The 23,359-nt window shown below is 46.2% G+C and overlaps 8 non-coding genes and 1 pseudogene across 8 annotated transcripts; all 9 read left to right on the forward strand.

Moving 5' to 3' along the window:
- The first annotated feature begins 331 nt into the window (after positions 1-331).
- LOC130299940 (U2 spliceosomal RNA) lies at positions 332-522 on the forward strand. The gene has a single exon (XR_008850962.1). It is a non-coding gene; the product is annotated as a U2 spliceosomal RNA (small nuclear RNA).
- Positions 523-2,602: 2,080 nt separating this feature from the next.
- LOC130299941 (U2 spliceosomal RNA) lies at positions 2,603-2,793 on the forward strand. The gene has a single exon (XR_008850963.1). It is a non-coding gene; the product is annotated as a U2 spliceosomal RNA (small nuclear RNA).
- A 2,084-nt stretch (positions 2,794-4,877) lies between these two features.
- On the forward strand, positions 4,878-5,068 carry LOC130299942 (U2 spliceosomal RNA). The gene has a single exon (XR_008850964.1). It is a non-coding gene; the product is annotated as a U2 spliceosomal RNA (small nuclear RNA).
- Positions 5,069-7,159: 2,091 nt separating this feature from the next.
- LOC130299943 (U2 spliceosomal RNA) lies at positions 7,160-7,350 on the forward strand. The gene has a single exon (XR_008850965.1). It is a non-coding gene; the product is annotated as a U2 spliceosomal RNA (small nuclear RNA).
- A 2,084-nt stretch (positions 7,351-9,434) lies between these two features.
- Positions 9,435-9,625, forward strand: LOC130299944 (U2 spliceosomal RNA). Its single transcript, XR_008850966.1, has one exon. It is a non-coding gene; the product is annotated as a U2 spliceosomal RNA (small nuclear RNA).
- A 2,094-nt stretch (positions 9,626-11,719) lies between these two features.
- LOC130300142 (U2 spliceosomal RNA) lies at positions 11,720-11,820 on the forward strand (annotated as a pseudogene).
- Positions 11,821-17,836: 6,016 nt separating this feature from the next.
- Positions 17,837-18,022, forward strand: LOC130300099 (U2 spliceosomal RNA). The gene has a single exon (XR_008851113.1). It is a non-coding gene; the product is annotated as a U2 spliceosomal RNA (small nuclear RNA).
- Positions 18,023-20,115: 2,093 nt separating this feature from the next.
- LOC130299946 (U2 spliceosomal RNA) lies at positions 20,116-20,306 on the forward strand. The gene has a single exon (XR_008850969.1). It is a non-coding gene; the product is annotated as a U2 spliceosomal RNA (small nuclear RNA).
- A 2,117-nt stretch (positions 20,307-22,423) lies between these two features.
- On the forward strand, positions 22,424-22,614 carry LOC130299927 (U2 spliceosomal RNA). Its single transcript, XR_008850950.1, has one exon. It is a non-coding gene; the product is annotated as a U2 spliceosomal RNA (small nuclear RNA).
- The last annotated feature ends 745 nt before the right edge of the window (positions 22,615-23,359 follow it).

Below are 23,359 nucleotides of genomic sequence, written 5' to 3' on the forward strand. Positions count from 1 at the left end.
CATCTGCAGGCAACAAAGGTAGGTGTGTGCTTGTGTGTGTGTTTCCTATGCAGATCCTAAGCCCAGTGTCACATGCAAGTAGGAGGAGTAAGAAGGGTTCCTGGCAAATCCGGGTTATGGATTGCATTTAAAAAGGCCCCGTGGGAGTGCAATGGGCCCCTGTCTTGCTGCTTAGCAATAATGGTATGGGTTTAGGTTCTGCTGTGTGTACTGGTGGTTGACTGCCCCCCAGCCCAGAGTGTGCATGGAAAATTGTCTGGCAGCCTCCCTGACAGCAGGCAGTGATAGTGCCCATGAAGGGCACCTTGTTGGGCCCGCCCCTTTCACGGTTATCGCTTCTCGGCCTTTTGGCTAAGATCAAGTGTAGTATCTGTTCTTATCAGTTTAATATCTGATACGTCCCCTATCTGGGGACCATATATTAAATGGATTTTTGAGAACGGGGGCCGATTTCGAAGCTTGCTTCCGTCGCCCTATGCATTGACCCGATATGGCAGTATCTTCGGGTACAGTGCACCACCCCCTTACAGGGTTAAAAAGAAAGATTCCTACTTTCATTGCTACCTGCTTGCTGGCTAGCCAGCTAGCCAGCCCTGTGGGCCTTGCTGCTGCTGCAGCCAAAAAACAAAAGGTGGTGCTGCTGCTGCTTCTGCTGCTTCTGCTTCTGCTTGTGTCTGGCCGCTGTTGGAGCGTCCAGGCACAGGACTTCTGCTGCTGCTGACTAAATGGCCTCCTTAATTGGATCATTTGAGTAGCCAGCACACCTGTGCAGGTAGGGCATGACATGATAGGCAGCTGCCTTGATAGCGGGTGGGTGCTGAATGTTCCTAATTGACAAAATAAGATTAATGCTTATGAAGAAATATAAAATCTCATCCCTTCCCCAATATCGCGCCACACCCCTACCCCTTAATTCCCTGGTTGAACTTGATGGACATATGTCTTTTTTCGACCGTACTAACTATGTAACTATGTAACATAACATGGGGGGGGGTCTCCTGGCTGTTCACACAGGTGTGTCATTGCTGTACATTGACCATGCATTGCTTCTGTGGTATTGCAAAGGCAAAGACAAATGCTTCCAGCCATCCATTGCACTAATGGATTGGTCATCAGCTGGCTGTCTATGTCCCGCATCAATATAGACCAAAGTACAGAGGGTTAGGCTATGCTATTGTGCACCTACCTGATGCATCAGAAGGTGCGAGGCCCTTGCTAAATTCTGTGCACAGACTTTGAGATCTATACTTTAGACTGTATCTAAACCTGCTCCAACATGGACTGACATTCTGGCCTACTTTCAGCCGATGCGACTTGTCTGTCGCTGAACAGTCGCTTTTTATGTATTCAGCACCTATGTATAATGTTGTAAAAATGCTCTAGAAGCTAAAGTCGCAGAAATGTCACACATATTTGGCCTGCAACTTTCTGTGCGACAAATTCAGACAGGAAAAATCAGTATAAATCCTTAGAAAATTATCCCCCAGTGTCTCCATCTGCTGGCGGTATTGAATAAGCATTGCTGCACTGATGGGGTATGCATTAGACGAAAAAAAAGAAGAAAAAGAAGAATAATACGCCCAGAAAAGAGGCGAAAAGGAGAAAAACGTAAAAAAACGTGAAAAAAAAGTAAGAGGAAGAGAAGGGAAAAAAAGGTGGAAATGGGTTTAAAAGTGATTTCGGCGGAGAAATATATATATATATATATACATATATATATATATATATACGCGCACACACACACATATATATAAACGTATTCTCCGTTGAGATATTGCAGCCGCTGCTGTGTCCAGGCCCAGGAGCCTTAGCACTGTGCTGTGATGTCACTCAATACCACTGACATCACTAGGTGTAAACAACATCTCTCCTTTGCTGTGTATGTGACTATGGAGCTGTTTGGTGATGTCGTCTATTATGGCCTTCATAGAAGCAACAGGAGATTGTTGCATCCATCTAGAACCCTCAGAACTACAGTGCTATGATGTCACTCACTTCCACAGGCCTTGCAGAGTGTAAACAACAACAACCCAGCTTTGTTGTGTATGTAACCATAGGGATTTGTGATGTCACCTAGAACCTTCACAGCAGCGACAGCTTTATGAGGAGCATCAGCACTGCTCTGCCTGAGCAGAACCATCACCGCCATAGGTTGTCAAATAACCCGGGTTTAACCCACACAGGTAAGTCCAATGGGGTGCAGGCATGTCCTCTATGCTTACAGCTTCCCGTGGGTGTTGGTTTGATACCGTTTGGGGACAGCCAAGGAGGCATCTGCAGGCAACAAAGGTAGGTGTGTGCTTGTGTGTGTGTTTCCTATGCAGATCCTAAGCCCAGTGTCACATGCAAGTAGGAGGAGTAAGAAGGGTTCCTGGCAAATCCGGGTTATGGATTGCATTTAAAAAGGCCCCGTGGGAGTGCAATGGGCCCCTGTCTTGCTGCTTAGCAATAATGGTATGGGTTTAGGTTCTGCTGTGTGTACTGGTGGTTGACTGCCCCCCAGCCCAGAGTGTGCATGGAAAATTGTCTGGCAGCCTCCCTGACAGCAAGCAGTGATAGTGCCCATGAAGGGCACCTTGTTGGGCCCGCCCCTTTCACGGTTATCGCTTCTCGGCCTTTTGGCTAAGATCAAGTGTAGTATCTGTTCTTATCAGTTTAATATCTGATACGTCCCCTATCTGGGGACCATATATTAAATGGATTTTTGAGAACGGGGGCCGATTTCGAAGCTTGCTTCCGTCGCCCTATGCATTGACCCGATATGGCAGTATCTTCGGGTACAGTGCACCACCCCCTTACAGGGTTAAAAAGAAAGATTCCTACTTTCATTGCTACCTGCTTGCTGGCTAGCCAGCTAGCCAGCCCTGTGGGCCTTGCTGCTGCTGCAGCCAAAAAACAAAAGGTGGTGCTGCTGCTGCTTCTGCTTCTGCTTGTGTCTGGCCGCTGTTGGAGCGTCCAGGCACAGGACTTCTGCTGCTGCTGACTAAATGGCCTCCTTAATTGGATCATTTGAGTAGCCAGCACACCTGTGCAGGTAGGGCATGACATGATAGGCAGCTGCCTTGATAGCGGGTGGGTGCTGAATGTTCCTAATTGACAAAATAAGATTAATGCTTATGAAGAAATATAAAATCTCATCCCTTCCCCAATATCGCGCCACACCCCTACCCCTTAATTCCCTGGTTGAACTTGATGGACATATGTCTTTTTTCGACCGTACTAACTATGTAACTATGTAACATAACATGGGGGGGGGGGGGGTCTCCTGGCTGTTCACACAGGTGTGTCATTGCTGTACATTGACCATGCATTGCTTCTGTGGTATTGCAAAGGCAAAGACAAATGCTTCCAGCCATCCATTGCACTAATGGATTGGTCATCAGCTGGCTGTCTATGTCCCGCATCAATATAGACCAAAGTACAGAGGGTTAGGCTATGCTATTGTGCACCTACCTGATGCATCAGAAGGTGCGAGGCCCTTGCTAAATTCTGTGCACAGACTTTGAGATCTATACTTTAGACTGTATCTAAACCTGCTCCAACATGGACTGACATTCTGGCCTACTTTCAGCCGATGCGACTTGTCTGTCGCTGAACAGTCGCTTTTTATGTATTCAGCACCTATGTATAATGTTGTAAAAATGCTCTAGAAGCTAAAGTCGCAGAAATGTCACACATATTTGGCCTGCAACTTTCTGTGCGACAAATTCAGACAGGAAAAATCAGTATAAATCCTTAGAAAATTATCCCCCAGTGTCTCCATCTGCTGGCGGTATTGAATAAGCATTGCTGCACTGATGGGGTATGCATTAGACGAAAAAAAAGAAGAAAAAGAAGAATAATACGCCCAGAAAAGAGGCGAAAAGGAGAAAAACGTAAAAAAACGTGAAAAAAAAGTAAGAGGAAGAGAAGGGAAAAAAAGGTGGAAATGGGTTTAAAAGTGATTTCGGCGGAGAAATATATATATATATATATATATATATATATATATATATATATATATACGCGCACACACACACATATATATAAACGTATTCTCCGTTGAGATATTGCAGCCGCTGCTGTGTCCAGGCCCAGGAGCCTTAGCACTGTGCTGTGATGTCACTCAATACCACTGACATCACTAGGTGTAAACAACATCTCTCCTTTGCTGTGTATGTGACTATGGAGCTGTTTGGTGATGTCGTCTATTATGGCCTTCATAGAAGCAACAGGAGATTGTTGCATCCATCTAGAACCCTCAGAACTACAGTGCTATGATGTCACTCACTTCCACAGGCCTTGCAGAGTGTAAACAACAACAACCCAGCTTTGTTGTGTATGTAACCATAGGGATTTGTGATGTCACCTAGAACCTTCACAGCAGCGACAGCTTTATGAGGAGCATCAGCACTGCTCTGCCTGAGCAGAACCATCACCGCCATAGGTTGTCAAATAACCCGGGTTTAACCCACACAGGTAAGTCCAATGGGGTGCAGGCATGTCCTCTATGCTTACAGCTTCCCGTGGGTGTTGGTTTGATACCGTTTGGGGACAGCCAAGGAGGCATCTGCAGGCAACAAAGGTAGGTGTGTGCTTGTGTGTGTGTTTCCTATGCAGATCCTAAGCCCAGTGTCACATGCAAGTAGGAGGAGTAAGAAGGGTTCCTGGCAAATCCGGGTTATGGATTGCATTTAAAAAGGCCCCGTGGGAGTGCAATGGGCCCCTGTCTTGCTGCTTAGCAATAATGGTATGGGTTTAGGTTCTGCTGTGTGTACTGGTGGTTGACTGCCCCCCAGCCCAGAGTGTGCATGGAAAATTGTCTGGCAGCCTCCCTGACAGCAAGCAGTGATAGTGCCCATGAAGGGCACCTTGTTGGGCCCGCCCCTTTCACGGTTATCGCTTCTCGGCCTTTTGGCTAAGATCAAGTGTAGTATCTGTTCTTATCAGTTTAATATCTGATACGTCCCCTATCTGGGGACCATATATTAAATGGATTTTTGAGAACGGGGGCCGATTTCGAAGCTTGCTTCCGTCGCCCTATGCATTGACCCGATATGGCAGTATCTTCGGGTACAGTGCACCACCCCCTTACAGGGTTAAAAAGAAAGATTCCTACTTTCATTGCTACCTGCTTGCTGGCTAGCCAGCTAGCCAGCCCTGTGGGCCTTGCTGCTGCTGCAGCCAAAAAACAAAAGGTGGTGCTGCTGCTGCTTCTGCTGCTTCTGCTTCTGCTTGTGTCTGGCCGCTGTTGGAGCGTCCAGGCACAGGACTTCTGCTGCTGCTGACTAAATGGCCTCCTTAATTGGATCATTTGAGTAGCCAGCACACCTGTGCAGGTAGGGCATGACATGATAGGCAGCTGCCTTGATAGCGGGTGGGTGCTGAATGTTCCTAATTGACAAAATAAGATTAATGCTTATGAAGAAATATAAAATCTCATCCCTTCCCCAATATCGCGCCACACCCCTACCCCTTAATTCCCTGGTTGAACTTGATGGACATATGTCTTTTTTCGACCGTACTAACTATGTAACTATGTAACATAACATGGGGGGGGGGGGGGGTCTCCTGGCTGTTCACACAGGTGTGTCATTGCTGTACATTGACCATGCATTGCTTCTGTGGTATTGCAAAGGCAAAGACAAATGCTTCCAGCCATCCATTGCACTAATGGATTGGTCATCAGCTGGCTGTCTATGTCCCGCATCAATATAGACCAAAGTACAGAGGGTTAGGCTATGCTATTGTGCACCTACCTGATGCATCAGAAGGTGCGAGGCCCTTGCTAAATTCTGTGCACAGACTTTGAGATCTATACTTTAGACTGTATCTAAACCTGCTCCAACATGGACTGACATTCTGGCCTACTTTCAGCCGATGCGACTTGTCTGTCGCTGAACAGTCGCTTTTTATGTATTCAGCACCTATGTATAATGTTGTAAAAATGCTCTAGAAGCTAAAGTCGCAGAAATGTCACACATATTTGGCCTGCAACTTTCTGTGCGACAAATTCAGACAGGAAAAATCAGTATAAATCCTTAGAAAATTATCCCCCAGTGTCTCCATCTGCTGGCGGTATTGAATAAGCATTGCTGCACTGATGGGGTATGCATTAGACGAAAAAAAAGAAGAAAAAGAAGAATAATACGCCCAGAAAAGAGGCGAAAAGGAGAAAAACGTAAAAAAACGTGAAAAAAAAGTAAGAGGAAGAGAAGGGAAAAAAAGGTGGAAATGGGTTTAAAAGTGATTTCGGCGGAGAAATATATATATATATATATATATATATATATATATATATATATATACGCGCACACACACACATATATATAAACGTATTCTCCGTTGAGATATTGCAGCCGCTGCTGTGTCCAGGCCCAGGAGCCTTAGCACTGTGCTGTGATGTCACTCAATACCACTGACATCACTAGGTGTAAACAACATCTCTCCTTGCTGTGTATGTGACTATGGAGCTGTTTGGTGATGTCGTCTATTATGGCCTTCATAGAAGCAACAGGAGATTGTTGCATCCATCTAGAACCCTCAGAACTACAGTGCTATGATGTCACTCACTTCCACAGGCCTTGCAGAGTGTAAACAACAACAACCCAGCTTTGTTGTGTATGTAACCATAGGGATTTGTGATGTCACCTAGAACCTTCACAGCAGCGACAGCTTTATGAGGAGCATCAGCACTGCTCTGCCTGAGCAGAACCATCACCGCCATAGGTTGTCAAATAACCCGGGTTTAACCCACACAGGTAAGTCCAATGGGGTGCAGGCATGTCCTCTATGCTTACAGCTTCCCGTGGGTGTTGGTTTGATACCGTTTGGGGACAGCCAAGGAGGCATCTGCAGGCAACAAAGGTAGGTGTGTGCTTGTGTGTGTGTTTCCTATGCAGATCCTAAGCCCAGTGTCACATGCAAGTAGGAGGAGTAAGAAGGGTTCCTGGCAAATCCGGGTTATGGATTGCATTTAAAAAGGCCCCGTGGGAGTGCAATGGGCCCCTGTCTTGCTGCTTAGCAATAATGGTATGGGTTTAGGTTCTGCTGTGTGTACTGGTGGTTGACTGCCCCCCAGCCCAGAGTGTGCATGGAAAATTGTCTGGCAGCCTCCCTGACAGCAGGCAGTGATAGTGCCCATGAAGGGCACCTTGTTGGGCCCGCCCCTTTCACGGTTATCGCTTCTCGGCCTTTTGGCTAAGATCAAGTGTAGTATCTGTTCTTATCAGTTTAATATCTGATACGTCCCCTATCTGGGGACCATATATTAAATGGATTTTTGAGAACGGGGGCCGATTTCGAAGCTTGCTTCCGTCGCCCTATGCATTGACCCGATATGGCAGTATCTTCGGGTACAGTGCACCACCCCCTTACAGGGTTAAAAAGAAAGATTCCTACTTTCATTGCTACCTGCTTGCTGGCTAGCCAGCTAGCCAGCCCTGTGGGCCTTGCTGCTGCTGCAGCCAAAAAACAAAAGGTGGTGCTGCTGCTGCTTCTGCTGCTTCTGCTTCTGCTTGTGTCTGGCCGCTGTTGGAGCGTCCAGGCACAGGACTTCTGCTGCTGCTGACTAAATGGCCTCCTTAATTGGATCATTTGAGTAGCCAGCACACCTGTGCAGGTAGGGCATGACATGATAGGCAGCTGCCTTGATAGCGGGTGGGTGCTGAATGTTCCTAATTGACAAAATAAGATTAATGCTTATGAAGAAATATAAAATCTCATCCCTTCCCCAATATCGCGCCACACCCCTACCCCTTAATTCCCTGGTTGAACTTGATGGACATATGTCTTTTTTCGACCGTACTAACTATGTAACTATGTAACATAACATGGGGGGGGGGGGGTCTCCTGGCTGTTCACACAGGTGTGTCATTGCTGTACATTGACCATGCATTGCTTCTGTGGTATTGCAAAGGCAAAGACAAATGCTTCCAGCCATCCATTGCACTAATGGATTGGTCATCAGCTGGCTGTCTATGTCCCGCATCAATATAGACCAAAGTACAGAGGGTTAGGCTATGCTATTGTGCACCTACCTGATGCATCAGAAGGTGCGAGGCCCTTGCTAAATTCTGTGCACAGACTTTGAGATCTATACTTTAGACTGTATCTAAACCTGCTCCAACATGGACTGACATTCTGGCCTACTTTCAGCCGATGCGACTTGTCTGTCGCTGAACAGTCGCTTTTTATGTATTCAGCACCTATGTATAATGTTGTAAAAATGCTCTAGAAGCTAAAGTCGCAGAAATGTCACACATATTTGGCCTGCAACTTTCTGTGCGACAAATTCAGACAGGAAAAATCAGTATAAATCCTTAGAAAATTATCCCCCAGTGTCTCCATCTGCTGGCGGTATTGAATAAGCATTGCTGCACTGATGGGGTATGCATTAGACGAAAAAAAAGAAGAAAAAGAAGAATAATACGCCCAGAAAAGAGGCGAAAAGGAGAAAAACGTAAAAAAACGTGAAAAAAAAGTAAGAGGAAGAGAAGGGAAAAAAAGGTGGAAATGGGTTTAAAAGTGATTTCGGCGGAGAAATATATATATATATATATATATATATATATATATATATATACGCGCACACACACACATATATATAAACGTATTCTCCGTTGAGATATTGCAGCCGCTGCTGTGTCCAGGCCCAGGAGCCTTAGCACTGTGCTGTGATGTCACTCAATACCACTGACATCACTAGGTGTAAACAACATCTCTCCTTTGCTGTGTATGTGACTATGGAGCTGTTTGGTGATGTCGTCTATTATGGCCTTCATAGAAGCAACAGGAGATTGTTGCATCCATCTAGAACCCTCAGAACTACAGTGCTATGATGTCACTCACTTCCACAGGCCTTGCAGAGTGTAAACAACAACAACCCAGCTTTGTTGTGTATGTAACCATAGGGATTTGTGATGTCACCTAGAACCTTCACAGCAGCGACAGCTTTATGAGGAGCATCAGCACTGCTCTGCCTGAGCAGAACCATCACCGCCATAGGTTGTCAAATAACCCGGGTTTAACCCACACAGGTAAGTCCAATGGGGTGCAGGCATGTCCTCTATGCTTACAGCTTCCCGTGGGTGTTGGTTTGATACCGTTTGGGGACAGCCAAGGAGGCATCTGCAGGCAACAAAGGTAGGTGTGTGCTTGTGTGTGTTTCCTATGCAGATCCTAAGCCCAGTGTCACATGCAAGTAGGAGGAGTAAGAAGGGTTCCTGGCAAATCCGGGTTATGGATTGCATTTAAAAAGGCCCCGTGGGAGTGCAATGGGCCCCTGTCTTGCTGCTTAGCAATAATGGTATGGGTTTAGGTTCTGCTGTGTGTACTGGTGGTTGACTGCCCCCCAGCCCAGAGTGTGCATGGAAAATTGTCTGGCAGCCTCCCTGACAGCAAGCAGTGATAGTGCCCATGAAGGGCACCTTGTTGGGCCCGCCCCTTTCACGGTTATCGCTTCTCGGCCTTTTGGCTAAGATCAAGTGTAGTATCTGTTCTTATCAGTTTAATATCTGATACGTCCCCTATCTGGGGACCATATATTAAATGGATTTTTGAGAACGGGGGCCGATTTCGAAGCTTGCTTCCGTCGCCCTATGCATTGACCCGATATGGCAGTATCTTCGGGTACAGTGCACCACCCCCTTACAGGGTTAAAAAGAAAGATTCCTACTTTCATTGCTACCTGCTTGCTGGCTAGCCAGCTAGCCAGCCCTGTGGGCCTTGCTGCTGCTGCTGCAGCCAAAAAACAAAAGGTGGTGCTGCTGCTGCTTCTGCTGCTTCTGCTTCTGCTTGTGTCTGGCCGCTGTTGGAGCGTCCAGGCACAGGACTTCTGCTGCTGCTGACTAAATGGCCTCCTTAATTGGATCATTTGAGTAGCCAGCACACCTGTGCAGGTAGGGCATGACATGATAGGCAGCTGCCTTGATAGCGGGTGGGTGCTGAATGTTCCTAATTGACAAAATAAGATTAATGCTTATGAAGAAATATAAAATCTCATCCCTTCCCCAATATCGCGCCACACCCCTACCCCTTAATTCCCTGGTTGAACTTGATGGACATATGTCTTTTTTCGACCGTACTAACTATGTAACTATGTAACATAACATGGGGGGGGGGGGGGTCTCCTGGCTGTTCACACAGGTGTGTCATTGCTGTACATTGACCATGCATTGCTTCTGTGGTATTGCAAAGGCAAAGACAAATGCTTCCAGCCATCCATTGCACTAATGGATTGGTCATCAGCTGGCTGTCTATGTCCCGCATCAATATAGACCAAAGTACAGAGGGTTAGGCTATGCTATTGTGCACCTACCTGATGCATCAGAAGGTGCGAGGCCCTTGCTAAATTCTGTGCACAGACTTTGAGATCTATACTTTAGACTGTATCTAAACCTGCTCCAACATGGACTGACATTCTGGCCTACTTTCAGCCGATGCGACTTGTCTGTCGCTGAACAGTCGCTTTTTATGTATTCAGCACCTATGTATAATGTTGTAAAAATGCTCTAGAAGCTAAAGTCGCAGAAATGTCACACATATTTGGCCTGCAACTTTCTGTGCGACAAATTCAGACAGGAAAAATCAGTATAAATCCTTAGAAAATTATCCCCCAGTGTCTCCATCTGCTGGCGGTATTGAATAAGCATTGCTGCACTGATGGGGTATGCATTAGACGAAAAAAAAGAAGAAAAAGAAGAATAATACGCCCAGAAAAGAGGCGAAAAGGAGAAAAACGTAAAAAAACGTGAAAAAAAAGTAAGAGGAAGAGAAGGGAAAAAAAGGTGGAAATGGGTTTAAAAGTGATTTCGGCGGAGAAATATATATATATATATATATATATATATATATATATATATATATACGCGCACACACACACATATATATAAACGTATTCTCCGTTGAGATATTGCAGCCGCTGCTGTGTCCAGACCCAGGAGCCTTAGCACTGTGCTGTGATGTCACTCAATACCACTGACATCACTAGGTGTAAACAACATCTCTCCTTTGCTGTGTATGTGACTATGGAGCTGTTTGGTGATGTCGTCTATTATGGCCTTCATAGAAGCAACAGGAGATTGTTGCATCCATCTAGAACCCTCAGAACTACAGTGCTATGATGTCACTCACTTCCACAGGCCTTGCAGAGTGTAAACAACAACAACCCAGCTTTGTTGTGTATGTAACCATAGGGATTTGTGATGTCACCTAGAACCTTCACAGCAGCGACAGCTTTATGAGGAGCATCAGCACTGCTCTGCCTGAGCAGAACCATCACCGCCATAGGTTGTCAAATAACCCGGGTTTAACCCACACAGGTAAGTCCAATGGGGTGCAGGCATGTCCTCTATGCTTACAGCTTCCCGTGGGTGTTGGTTTGATACCGTTTGGGGACAGCCAAGGAGGCATCTGCAGGCAACAAAGGTAGGTGTGTGCTTGTGTGTGTGTTTCCTATGCAGATCCTAAGCCCAGTGTCACATGCAAGTAGGAGGAGTAAGAAGGGTTCCTGGCAAATCCGGGTTATGGATTGCATTTAAAAAGGCCCCGTGGGAGTGCAATGGGCCCCTGTCTTGCTGCTTAGCAATAATGGTATGGGTTTAGGTTCTGCTGTGTGTACTGGTGGTTGACTGCCCCCCAGCCCAGAGTGTGCATGGAAAATTGTCTGGCAGCCTCCCTGACAGCAAGCAGTGATAGTGCCCATGAAGGGCACCTTGTTGGGCCCGCCCCTTTCACGGTTATCGCTTCTCGGCCTTTTGGCTAAGATCAAGTGTAGTATCTGCATTTGGTCTGCACACATTCACTTATTTATTTATTTTTTGTCTCACTGTGTCACTTTTTGCGTGTTGTGTGTTCACAGGATTTGTCAGGATGCGGTAGCCCTTCTGGGTGTCCCTCCTGGCGGTCTAGGGGAGGTGTGTGTGGCCATTAGGTTCCGCACCTCCCTGCAAACACCCCGGGTACTCCTGCTTCGCAGGGTACCTACCGTAATCGGCTCTGCGGGCAGATACCTTGGCTAACGCCAAGGGGGATGCCGCGAGCATTTGTGGTCTCCTAGTAGCTTCGGCGAAAAGGGACATCGAACCTGGAACCTCGCAGGTACCTTTTGGTCCGGAGGCGAAGGGTAAGGTTTGTTGGGGGGCCTCTCTCCTATCGGAGAAGGGCTTGCGATAGACCGCATCCTTTGTGCACGTTTTTTTTAGTGTAACACGTTTGCACTTTTTCTTGCACTTTGGGTGAATTGAAAGCACGTTCCTCGGCTTTAGAAAAAAAAAAAAAAAAAAAAAAAAATCTGCATTTGGTCTGGTCGGAAGGTGTCTGTGGTACCCCGCTTCTCGGCCTTGGGGGATTGTCTCTCCTTACGGAGGGACTTCACCCCCTTGCTGCTATTGGGGAGCGGGCTTAGTCCACGGACAACGGGTTGCGATCCCCCTGTCTCTGGGACCTTGTGTCTCAGAAGGCATTTTCGGTACGTTGAGCGTTACCTGTAGCTTCGGAAGCACCTAGGGTACCCCCGACCTCTGCCTTGGGTAAGGGTTCCGCTTTTATAGCGGGATTCCGAGCCCCTGCTGCTATTGGGGAAGGGGCTTAGTCCCTGGGTGTGGAAGATGCCGTTCTCCTGGGCTTTCCCCTCTGGGGAAATGTCGATGCGAAATACCATCCGCATAGAGGTGTCGGAGAGCCATCGTCAGTTGAAGAACCTCCGCTTCATTGCGGAGGTGATTCTTCTTGACTACTTCCGCCTCAATAGGGAGGACATCCTGTGTCTAAATGACCAGGAAAGCCGTGGCCTGTATACCGTCACCTTCACGGCCACGGCGTGTTGCGATAACATCTATGCAACCTTGTCTGGTGCGGACCAGAGGGACGATCGACTCGACGGTCTTTCGTTCCAGTTCCTCTATGGTGAGGAACATATACCGTTGGTGGTGGCTATGCACAGCCCTCATGTGACCACGGAGGATATAGCCACTTTTCTTCGGCGATACTGCGAAGAGGTGCGATTCGCAAACAAAATCTTGAACTCCGTGCGGTTCTGGAACGGCAAGAGGAAGTTCTGGGTCAAGCTCCGTAAGGATCCCGGTGGTATTGGGGGTCTTTGCCATCCGCCCCCAAATTTTGCCATCGGGAGAGTTCGGGGCTTCCTGTTCTATCCTCAAATGCCTATGTATTGCCGAAATTGCTTGAGGTTTGGCCACACCCAGGAGACCTGCGGCGCGGAGCGTGTGATTCGCTGCAATAGGTGTGGCCAAGAAGGTCACATAGCCTCAAGATGTAGCCATACGATAAGGTGCAACCTCTGCGGAGAGGAAAATCACGATTTTAATTCCTGTCCCCATAAAGCAAAAACTACGATGGGTGGGTCAAGGCTGGGCCCACCCAAAGAGGGGACAGGACAAAAGACGTCCTTTTTTAAGATGCCCAAACCCCAGATGGCAGGTACTGATGGGTCCAGGCCCAAGACCTCTGGTGCTCCATCGGGGGGCCCACCGGTGGTAGTGCTAGGGGGAGGCCATGGGGATTCCACGAAGCCCGGGCGGGTGATCGAGTTTACTGCCCGGGAAATTGAAAGACGTCGATCGACTTCCTACCTGGCTCAAGAGCCCGCCGAAACTTCTGAAGGGGGCTCACCTGTGGCGGGTGGCAGCCGACGGGCCTCGGTGGGGGCAAAAGTGGACCCAAAATTGCAGCATAAGCCAGGTACTGGCTTGGCCCAGGGTCGCCCTGCTCCGGACGAAGAGGCCCCGGTGAAAGCCCGCCGGAAGGGGAGCCAGGTGGCCAGGTCTGAGCCCGGTCCTGTTACTCCGCCTATACAGGACAGGGCCAAGAAGACAAGTGGCGCCAAACCAGGGTTTGCTGCCCCGCCAGCAGTGGACCCGGTGGGTAAAACTGGCCATCGTCGATCGATGGGGAAGTTGGAGCAACAGTCCTCAGCAACGCTTGCTGGGGAACAAGCGATGAAAACTTCCCAAGGTAGCGGCAAAGGTTCCGGAAAAGAGGCCTCACAGGCCCCTGTGCAGCAGTTCCAGTCGTCAAATGATGAAAGAAGACGCAGATCCATCAGCCGGGGGCCAGAGATTACATCGAGTGAGAGCAACACAGAGGATATGGACAGCAGTGTGACATTTAAAAGACAAAGAGAAGAAGAGGAAGACATTCAAAGGAAAGCGGCGTGCCGTAGTTCGGACGAGAGCGAGCTCAGGGTCGGGGCATCATCGATCTCAAGCTCCGACCCTCAGAACATCAAGGAGCTGATGACCCCGCAGGCGGGGGATGACGGTACGCAGCTTATTATTGACTTTGATTCTCCAAGCACGGACTCTCCATAAACTATGCCTATCCCTGTAAAAATTGCCTCACTCAATGTGAGGTCCTTAAAGAGCCCTGATCGCAGGGCTGCTTTATTTTCTTATCTAGAGACATGTGACTTTTACCTTTGCCTGCTACAAGAATGTGGAATCCCTAGTAAAATGGACTATAAAGACTTAAAAGAAGACTGGAAGCTGGGCCCATCCATATGGTCCGGTGCAAATGACTGTCGTTCTGTGGGTGTTGGGCTGCTCTGCCGAGGCCAGTCCTTTTCTATTCATACAGTAACTGAGATTGTGCCTGGCAGAGCTCTTTTAATTCATCTATATTTTAATGGACTTTTAATTCGTGTTTTAAATGTGTATGCCCCTCCTGATAAACAGGAGCGGGCAGAACTATTTGAAATTTTACCACTGTTTTGTGTTGGGTCTTCCCCCCTGCTGGTGGGAGGTGATTTTAACTGCATACGTGATGGGGAACACCGGCAGGGTGGGGATATTAATCGTAAAGACCGCACTTCTTACCTGCTTAAAAATTTTATTGATGATTTTAATTTGAAAGATTGCTGGAAGGATCTCTTGCCGGAGGACCCAGGCGCCACATGGTCCAATGGAAGAGTGAGCTCCAGAATCGATTTTATTTTTTCCTCTAGAGCTTTTAAACCCCTGAAATGCACGCTCGAGCAGAATATCTTCTCTGATCATAAGCTCCTCTTGGTGGGCCTGGAGCTAGAGGGGGAGCAAAAAGCAAAAAGGGGCCTCTGGAGATTAAACACCACACTCCTAGAGGACCCTGAGATAAAAGAGAAGTTTGTGCGGACCTACCAATGCTGGCAATCACAAAGAAAACCCCACGAGCCTATGCTGCACTGGTGGGAGGGCACCAAATCTAAAATCAGATTTTTTTTTATCAAAGCAGGTAAGAAGAAGGCAAAAATGGAAAAACAGTGGTTTTATGTTCTTAACATGCGTTTAAATGTACTTTTTAAATTGAAAGAAGCTGGTATGGATGTAGAAAATGATATTTTAAACCTTAAAACTGAAATAAAACATGCCATAGAAAAGAAAGGGAAACAAATCATTTTTAACTCACATGTGCAGCACCTGGAGGAGGGCGAGAAATGTTCCCGTTTCTTTTTTAAAAAAGTGATGAATAGGAGGGATATCATCCAAAACCTTGAGGGTGAATCCACTCCAAAAGGCATGTTAGATGCAGTTTTTAACTTCTACCAGCTTCTTTTTAATAAGAAAGATCTTAATCCATCCTTTTTAGAACATGTTCTTAATTCCCTTGATTTTAAGCTAGATGTTTTAGACCAGGAGGTTTTATCCGGTGATCTTAACTTAGATGAACTTTTATTTGTTTTTAAAAGTTTTTCTAGTGGGAAGGCCCCTGGGGAAGATGGTTTACCCATCGAATTTTATTTAGCTTTTTGGGATATTTTAAAGGATGATATGGTTTTATTGTATAAAGAAACTTTTATTGTTAATGAACTTCCCCCTTCCTGGAGGAGGGGGATTGTATCATTACTTTTTAAAAAGGGTGAAAAGGATATGCTAAAAAATTGGCGCCCCATCACACTTTTAAATGTCGATTATAAAGTTTTAGCCAAGTTATTAGCTGTCCGTTTTAAACCTTTTATTCATAAATTAATTCACCCAAATCAGGTTTGTGGGGTACCTGGAAGGTCTATAGCTGAATCCCTAAATATTTTAAGAGATGTTTTATGGTATTTTAAGGATAGAAATCAAACTGTAGCAATTTTATCCTTAGACTTTGAAAAAGCCTTTGATAGGGTCTCCCATGAATACCTGTTTTTAGTTCTTAAAAAGATGGCAGTGCCTGAAACGATTTTAAGCCGAATCATGCTTTTATACCGATCCTGTTTTAGTCAAGTCTCTGTTAATGGCTTTTTAACCAGCGGTGTTCCTCTTTTATCAGGTGTCAAACAGGGCTGCCCCCTGTCCCCACTCCTTTTTATTTGCGCAATCGAACCACTGATGGCCCTCCTCAGAAAAGACCGGGTAGTAAGAGGCGTACCGATACCTGGTGGAGGAGGGACCCATCTAAAGGTGTTGGGGTACATGGATGATGTCACCATACTGTGCCCGGACTCTCCATCCATGAGGGGGGCATTGAGGAACACCAGCTATTTCTGCGAGGTCTCTGGTTTTAAGCTAAACACAGATAAATGTGACTGTTTTTATATTGGCTCCTGGGATTCATCCATCACCCCAGGAGTCACAATGCAACAGGATCAAATTAAAGTTTTAGGTATTGTTTTTAACCAGGTCAATGATGGGAGCCCTAACTGGGATTCAGCTATAGCTAAGATGGAGAAGAAGATTTTAATGTGGAATCTTAGAAACCTTACCATGGAGGGGAAGATTTTAATAATAAAGATGGTTTTACTCCCTATTATGCTATACATTGCCATGGTATTTCCTCCATCTATTTTATACATTAAAAAAGTAACTAGAATTGTTTTTACTTTTTTATGGGGTTCAAAAATGGAGAAATTAAAGCGTGATTTTATGTACAAAAGTAAAGATAATGGCGGGAAAGATGTTCCTAACCTTTTTACTTTCTTTTACATAAAGTATTTCTGTTTCTGTTTTAAAATTATTAAATCCGATGGCATTTTTAGCTGCTTTTTAAGGTACGCTGCGGGCATGGTTTTTAAAAGATGGTTGCGCATCCCTCTGAACGCTCCGGTGCTTCTGTGTCCCCCAAAACATTATGTGGTGTTGGAAAAGACAGTCAGGCTCCTAGGTCTCCAAGATTTGGAGCCTGACATACTGGGGGACCAGAGAAAGGTATCAAAGGTCCTCAGGCGGAGTGAGGTTACCCTGGCAGTGTCCAATTTCACACAGGCAAGATCCAAAAAGGTATGGCGGAACGTGTACGGGAAGTTTCTGGCGAATGTACACAGGGATCTTGCCTGGGCAATCGTCCACCAGTGCCTCCCTACTCGTGAGTTCCAGCACAGGCGAGGACTGGTGGCGAGAGCCAAGTGCCCGAGAGATGGCTGCGGAGTGGACGAAACGGTGCTGCACATATTTTGGAACTGCCCTTTTGCACGGGAGCTTTGGAGGAAGGTAGGCCCACTTTTGAAGTGGGCCTGCGGCCTAAAACATTTTAATCACGAATGTGTCTTTTACGGTCTTTTTAACTGCCCCAATTTTAAACAGCAGATGATCTGCTGGATGATTATTAATTGTTTTAAAAATGCCATCTGGAAAGTTAGGAACATCTTACTTTTTAAACATGATTTTATTGATGTTAAAAACTGTATAAAGCTGGCCCTGAGTGAGATGTACATCTATTACCTAAGAGACAAGAAACAGTTGGGGGCCAGCGAGGCAGCATCCATGTGGTGTCTGCCTCTATGGAACGAAATAACAGTATAATCAGTTTTTATGACATTTGTATAATGTTTTATCCTGCCATTTTTATTTTTTCTCCTTTTATTACTGGTTTTATTATTTGTATTTTAAAACTTTTGTGAACCTTTTATTATTTTGCATTTTAAATTTTGTATGGTTTCTTATTTATTCAATAAAATTTTGTTGAAACCTTATCTGTTCTTATCAGTTTAATATCTGATACGTCCCCTATCTGGGGACCATATATTAAATGGATTTTTGAGAACGGGGGCCGATTTCGAAGCTTGCTTCCGTCGCCCTATGCATTGACCCGATATGGCAGTATCTTCGGGTACAGTGCACCACCCCCTTACAGGGTTAAAAAGAAAGATTCCTACTTTCATTGCTACCTGCTTGCTGGCTAGCCAGCTAGCCAGCCCTGTGGGCCTTGCTGCTGCTGCAGCCAAAAAACAAAAGGTGGTGCTGCTGCTGCTTCTGCTGCTTCTGCTTCTGCTTGTGTCTGGCCGCTGTTGGAGCGTCCAGGCACAGGACTTCTGCTGCTGCTGACTAAATGGCCTCCTTAATTGGATCATTTGAGTAGCCAGCACACCTGTGCAGGTAGGGCATGACATGATAGGCAGCTGCCTTGATAGCGGGTGGGTGCTGAATGTTCCTAATTGACAAAATAAGATTAATGCTTATGAAGAAATATAAAATCTCATCCCTTCCCCAATATCGCGCCACACCCCTACCCCTTAATTCCCTGGTTGAACTTGATGGACATATGTCTTTTTTCGACCGTACTAACTATGTAACTATGTAACATAACATGGGGGGGGGGGGGGTCTCCTGGCTGTTCACACAGGTGTGTCATTGCTGTACATTGACCATGCATTGCTTCTGTGGTATTGCAAAGGCAAAGACAAATGCTTCCAGCCATCCATTGCACTAATGGATTGGTCATCAGCTGGCTGTCTATGTCCCGCATCAATATAGACCAAAGTACAGAGGGTTAGGCTATGCTATTGTGCACCTACCTGATGCATCAGAAGGTGCGAGGCCCTTGCTAAATTCTGTGCACAGACTTTGAGATCTATACTTTAGACTGTATCTAAACCTGCTCCAACATGGACTGACATTCTGGCCTACTTTCAGCCGATGCGACTTGTCTGTCGCTGAACAGTCGCTTTTTATGTATTCAGCACCTATGTATAATGTTGTAAAAATGCTCTAGAAGCTAAAGTCGCAGAAATGTCACACATATTTGGCCTGCAACTTTCTGTGCGACAAATTCAGACAGGAAAAATCAGTATAAATCCTTAGAAAATTATCCCCCAGTGTCTCCATCTGCTGGCGGTATTGAATAAGCATTGCTGCACTGATGGGGTATGCATTAGACGAAAAAAAAGAAGAAAAAGAAGAATAATACGCCCAGAAAAGAGGCGAAAAGGAGAAAAATGTAAAAAAACGTGAAAAAAAAGTAAGAGGAAGAGAAGGGAAAAAAAGGTGGAAATGGGTTTAAAAGTGATTTCGGCGGAGAAATATATATATATATATATATATATATATATATATATATATATATACGCGCACACACACACATATATATATAAACGTATTCTCTGTTGAGATATTGCAGCCGCTGCTGTGTCCAGGCCCAGGAGCCTTAGCACTGTGCTGTGATGTCACTCAAAACCAGTGACATCACTAGGTGTAAACAACATCTCTCCTTTGCTGTGTATGTGACTATGGAGCTGTTTGGTGATGTCGTCTATTATGGCCTTCATAGAAGCAACAGGAGATTGTTGCATCCATCTAGAACCCTCAGAACTACAGTGCTATGATGTCACTCACTTCCACAGGCCTTGCAGAGTGTAAACAACAACAACCCAGCTTTGTTGTGTATGTAACCATAGGGATTTGTGATGTCACCTAGAACCTTCACAGCAGCGACAGCTTTATGAGGAGCATCAGCACTGCTCTGCCTGAGCAGAACCATCACCGCCATAGGTTGTCAAATAACCCGGGTTTAACCCACACAGGTAAGTCCAATGGGGTGCAGGCATGTCCTCTATGCTTACAGCTTCCCGTGGGTGTTGGTTTGATACCGTTTGGGGACAGCCAAGGAGGCATCTGCAGGCAACAAAGGTAGGTGTGTGCTTGTGTGTGTGTTTCCTATGCAGATCCTAAGCCCAGTGTCACATGCAAGTAGGAGGAGTAAGAAGGGTTCCTGGCAAATCCGGGTTATGGATTGCATTTAAAAAGGCCCCGTGGGAGTGCAATGGGCCCCTGTCTTGCTGCTTAGCAATAATGGTATGGGTTTAGGTTCTGCTGTGTGTACTGGTGGTTGACTGCCCCCCAGCCCAGAGTGTGCATGGAAAATTGTCTGGCAGCCTCCCTGACAGCAAGCAGTGATAGTGCCCATGAAGGGCACCTTGTTGGGCCCGCCCCTTTCACGGTTATCGCTTCTCGGCCTTTTGGCTAAGATCAAGTGTAGTATCTGTTCTTATCAGTTTAATATCTGATACGTCCCCTATCTGGGGACCATATATTAAATGGATTTTTGAGAACGGGGGCCGATTTCGAAGCTTGCTTCCGTCGCCCTATGCATTGACCCGATATGGCAGTATCTTCGGGTACAGTGCACCACCCCCTTACAGGGTTAAAAAGAAAGATTCCTACTTTCATTGCTACCTGCTTGCTGGCTAGCCAGCTAGCCAGCCCTGTGGGCCTTGCTGCTGCTGCAGCCAAAAAACAAAAGGTGGTGCTGCTGCTAGTGCTTCTGCTGCTTCTGCTTCTGCTTGTGTCTGGCCGCTGTTGGAGCGTCCAGGCACAGGACTTCTGCTGCTGCTGACTAAATGGCCTCCTTAATTGGATCATTTGAGTAGCCAGCACACCTGTGCAGGTAGGGCATGACATGATAGGCAGCTGCCTTGATAGCGGGTGGGTGCTGAATGTTCCTAATTGACAAAATAAGATTAATGCTTATGAAGAAATATAAAATCTCATCCCTTCCCCAATATCGCGCCACACCCCTACCCCTTAATTCCCTGGTTGAACTTGATGGACATATGTCTTTTTTCGACCGTACTAACTATGTAACTATGTAACATAACATGGGGGGGGGGGGGGGTCTCCTGGCTGTTCACACAGGTGTGTCATTGCTGTACATTGACCATGCATTGCTTCTGTGGTATTGCAAAGGCAAAGACAAATGCTTCCAGCCATCCATTGCACTAATGGATTGGTCATCAGCTGGCTGTCTATGTCCCGCATCAATATAGACCAAAGTACAGAGGGTTAGGCTATGCTATTGTGCACCTACCTGATGCATCAGAAGGTGCGAGGCCCTTGCTAAATTCTGTGCACAGACTTTGAGATCTATACTTTAGACTGTATCTAAACCTGCTCCAACATGGACTGACATTCTGGCCTACTTTCAGCCGATGCGACTTGTCTGTCGCTGAACAGTCGCTTTTTATGTATTCAGCACCTATGTATAATGTTGTAAAAATGCTCTAGAAGCTAAAGTCGCAGAAATGTCACACATATTTGGCCTGCAACTTTCTGTGCGACAAATTCAGACAGGAAAAATCAGTATAAATCCTTAGAAAATTATCCCCCAGTGTCTCCATCTGCTGGCGGTATTGAATAAGCATTGCTGCACTGATGGGGTATGCATTAGACGAAAAAAAAGAAGAAAAAGAAGAATAATACGCCCAGAAAAGAGGCGAAAAGGAGAAAAACGTAAAAAAACGTGAAAAAAAAGTAAGAGGAAGAGAAGGGAAAAAAAGGTGGAAATGGGTTTAAAAGTGATTTCGGCGGAGAAATATATATATATATATATATATATATATATATATATATATATATATATATATATATATATATATATACGCGCACACACACACATATATATAAACGTATTCTCCGTTGAGATATTGCAGCCGCTGCTGTGTCCAGGCCCAGGAGCCTTAGCACTGTGCTGTGATGTCACTCAATACCACTGACATCACTAGGTGTAAACAACATCTCTCCTTTGCTGTCTATGTGACTATGGAGCTGTTTGGTGATGTCGTCTATTATGGCCTTCATAGAAGCAACAGGAGATTGTTGCATCCATCTAGAACCCTCAGAACTACAGTGCTATGATGTCACTCACTTCCACAGGCCTTGCAGAGTGTAAACAACAACAACCCAGCTTTGTTGTGTATGTAACCATAGGGATTTGTGATGTCACCTAGAACCTTCACAGCAGCGACAGCTTTATGAGGAGCATCAGCACTGCTCTGCCTGAGCAGAACCATCACCGCCATAGGTTGTCAAATAACCCGGGTTTAACCCACACAGGTAAGTCCAATGGGGTGCAGGCATGTCCTCTATGCTTACAGCTTCCCGTGGGTGTTGGTTTGATACCGTTTGGGGACAGCCAAGGAGGCATCTGCAGGCAACAAAGGTAGGTGTGTGCTTGTGTGTGTGTTTCCTATGCAGATCCTAAGCCCAGTGTCACATGCAAGTAGGAGGAGTAAGAAGGGTTCCTGGCAAATCCGGGTTATGGATTGCATTTAAAAAGGCCCCGTGGGAGTGCAATGGGCCCCTGTCTTGCTGCTTAGCAATAATGGTATGGGTTTAGGTTCTGCTGTGTGTACTGGTGGTTGACTGCCCCCCAGCCCAGAGTGTGCATGGAAAATTGTCTGGCAGCCTCCCTGACAGCAAGCAGTGATAGTGCCCATGAAGGGCACCTTGTTGGGCCCGCCCCTTTCACGGTTATCGCTTCTCGGCCTTTTGGCTAAGATCAAGTGTAGTATCTGTTCTTATCAGTTTAATATCTGATACGTCCCCTATCTGGGGACCATATATTAAATGGATTTTTGAGAACGGGGGCCGCTTTCGAAGCTTGCTTCCGTCGCCCTATGCATTGACCCGATATGGCAGTATCTTCGGGTACAGTGCACCACCCCCTTACAGGGTTAAAAAGAAAGATTCCTACTTTCATTGCTACCTGCTTGCTGGCTAGCCAGCTAGCCAGCCCTGTGGGCCTTGCTGCTGCTGCAGCCAAAAAACAAAAGGTGGTGCTGCTGCTGCTTCTGCTGCTTCTGCTTCTGCTTGTGTCTGGCCGCTGTTGGAGCGTCCAGGCACAGGACTTCTGCTGCTGCTGACTAAATGGCCTCCTTAATTGGATCATTTGAGTAGCCAGCACACCTGTGCAGGTAGGGCATGACATGATAGGCAGCTGCCTTGATAGCGGGTGGGTGCTGAATGTTCCTAATTGACAAAATAAGATTAATGCTTATGAAGAAATATAAAATCTCATCCCTTCCCCAATATCGCGCCACACCCCTACCCCTTAATTCCCTGGTTGAACTTGATGGACATATGTCTTTTTTCGACCGTACTAACTATGTAACTATGTAACATAACATGGGGGGGGGGGGGGGGTCTCCTGGCTGTTCACACAGGTGTGTCATTGCTGTACATTGACCATGCATTGCTTCTGTGGTATTGCAAAGGCAAAGACAAATGCTTCCAGCCATCCATTGCACTAATGGATTGGTCATCAGCTGGCTGTCTATGTCCCGCATCAATATAGACCAAAGTACAGAGGGTTAGGCTATGCTATTGTGCACCTACCTGATGCATCAGAAGGTGCGAGGCCCTTGCTAAATTCTGTGCACAGACTTTGAGATCTATACTTTAAACTGTAT

The sequence above is a fragment of the Hyla sarda genome, unplaced genomic scaffold (assembly GCF_029499605.1).
Source record: "Hyla sarda isolate aHylSar1 unplaced genomic scaffold, aHylSar1.hap1 scaffold_107, whole genome shotgun sequence".
Lineage (NCBI taxonomy): Eukaryota > Metazoa > Chordata > Amphibia > Anura > Hylidae > Hyla > Hyla sarda.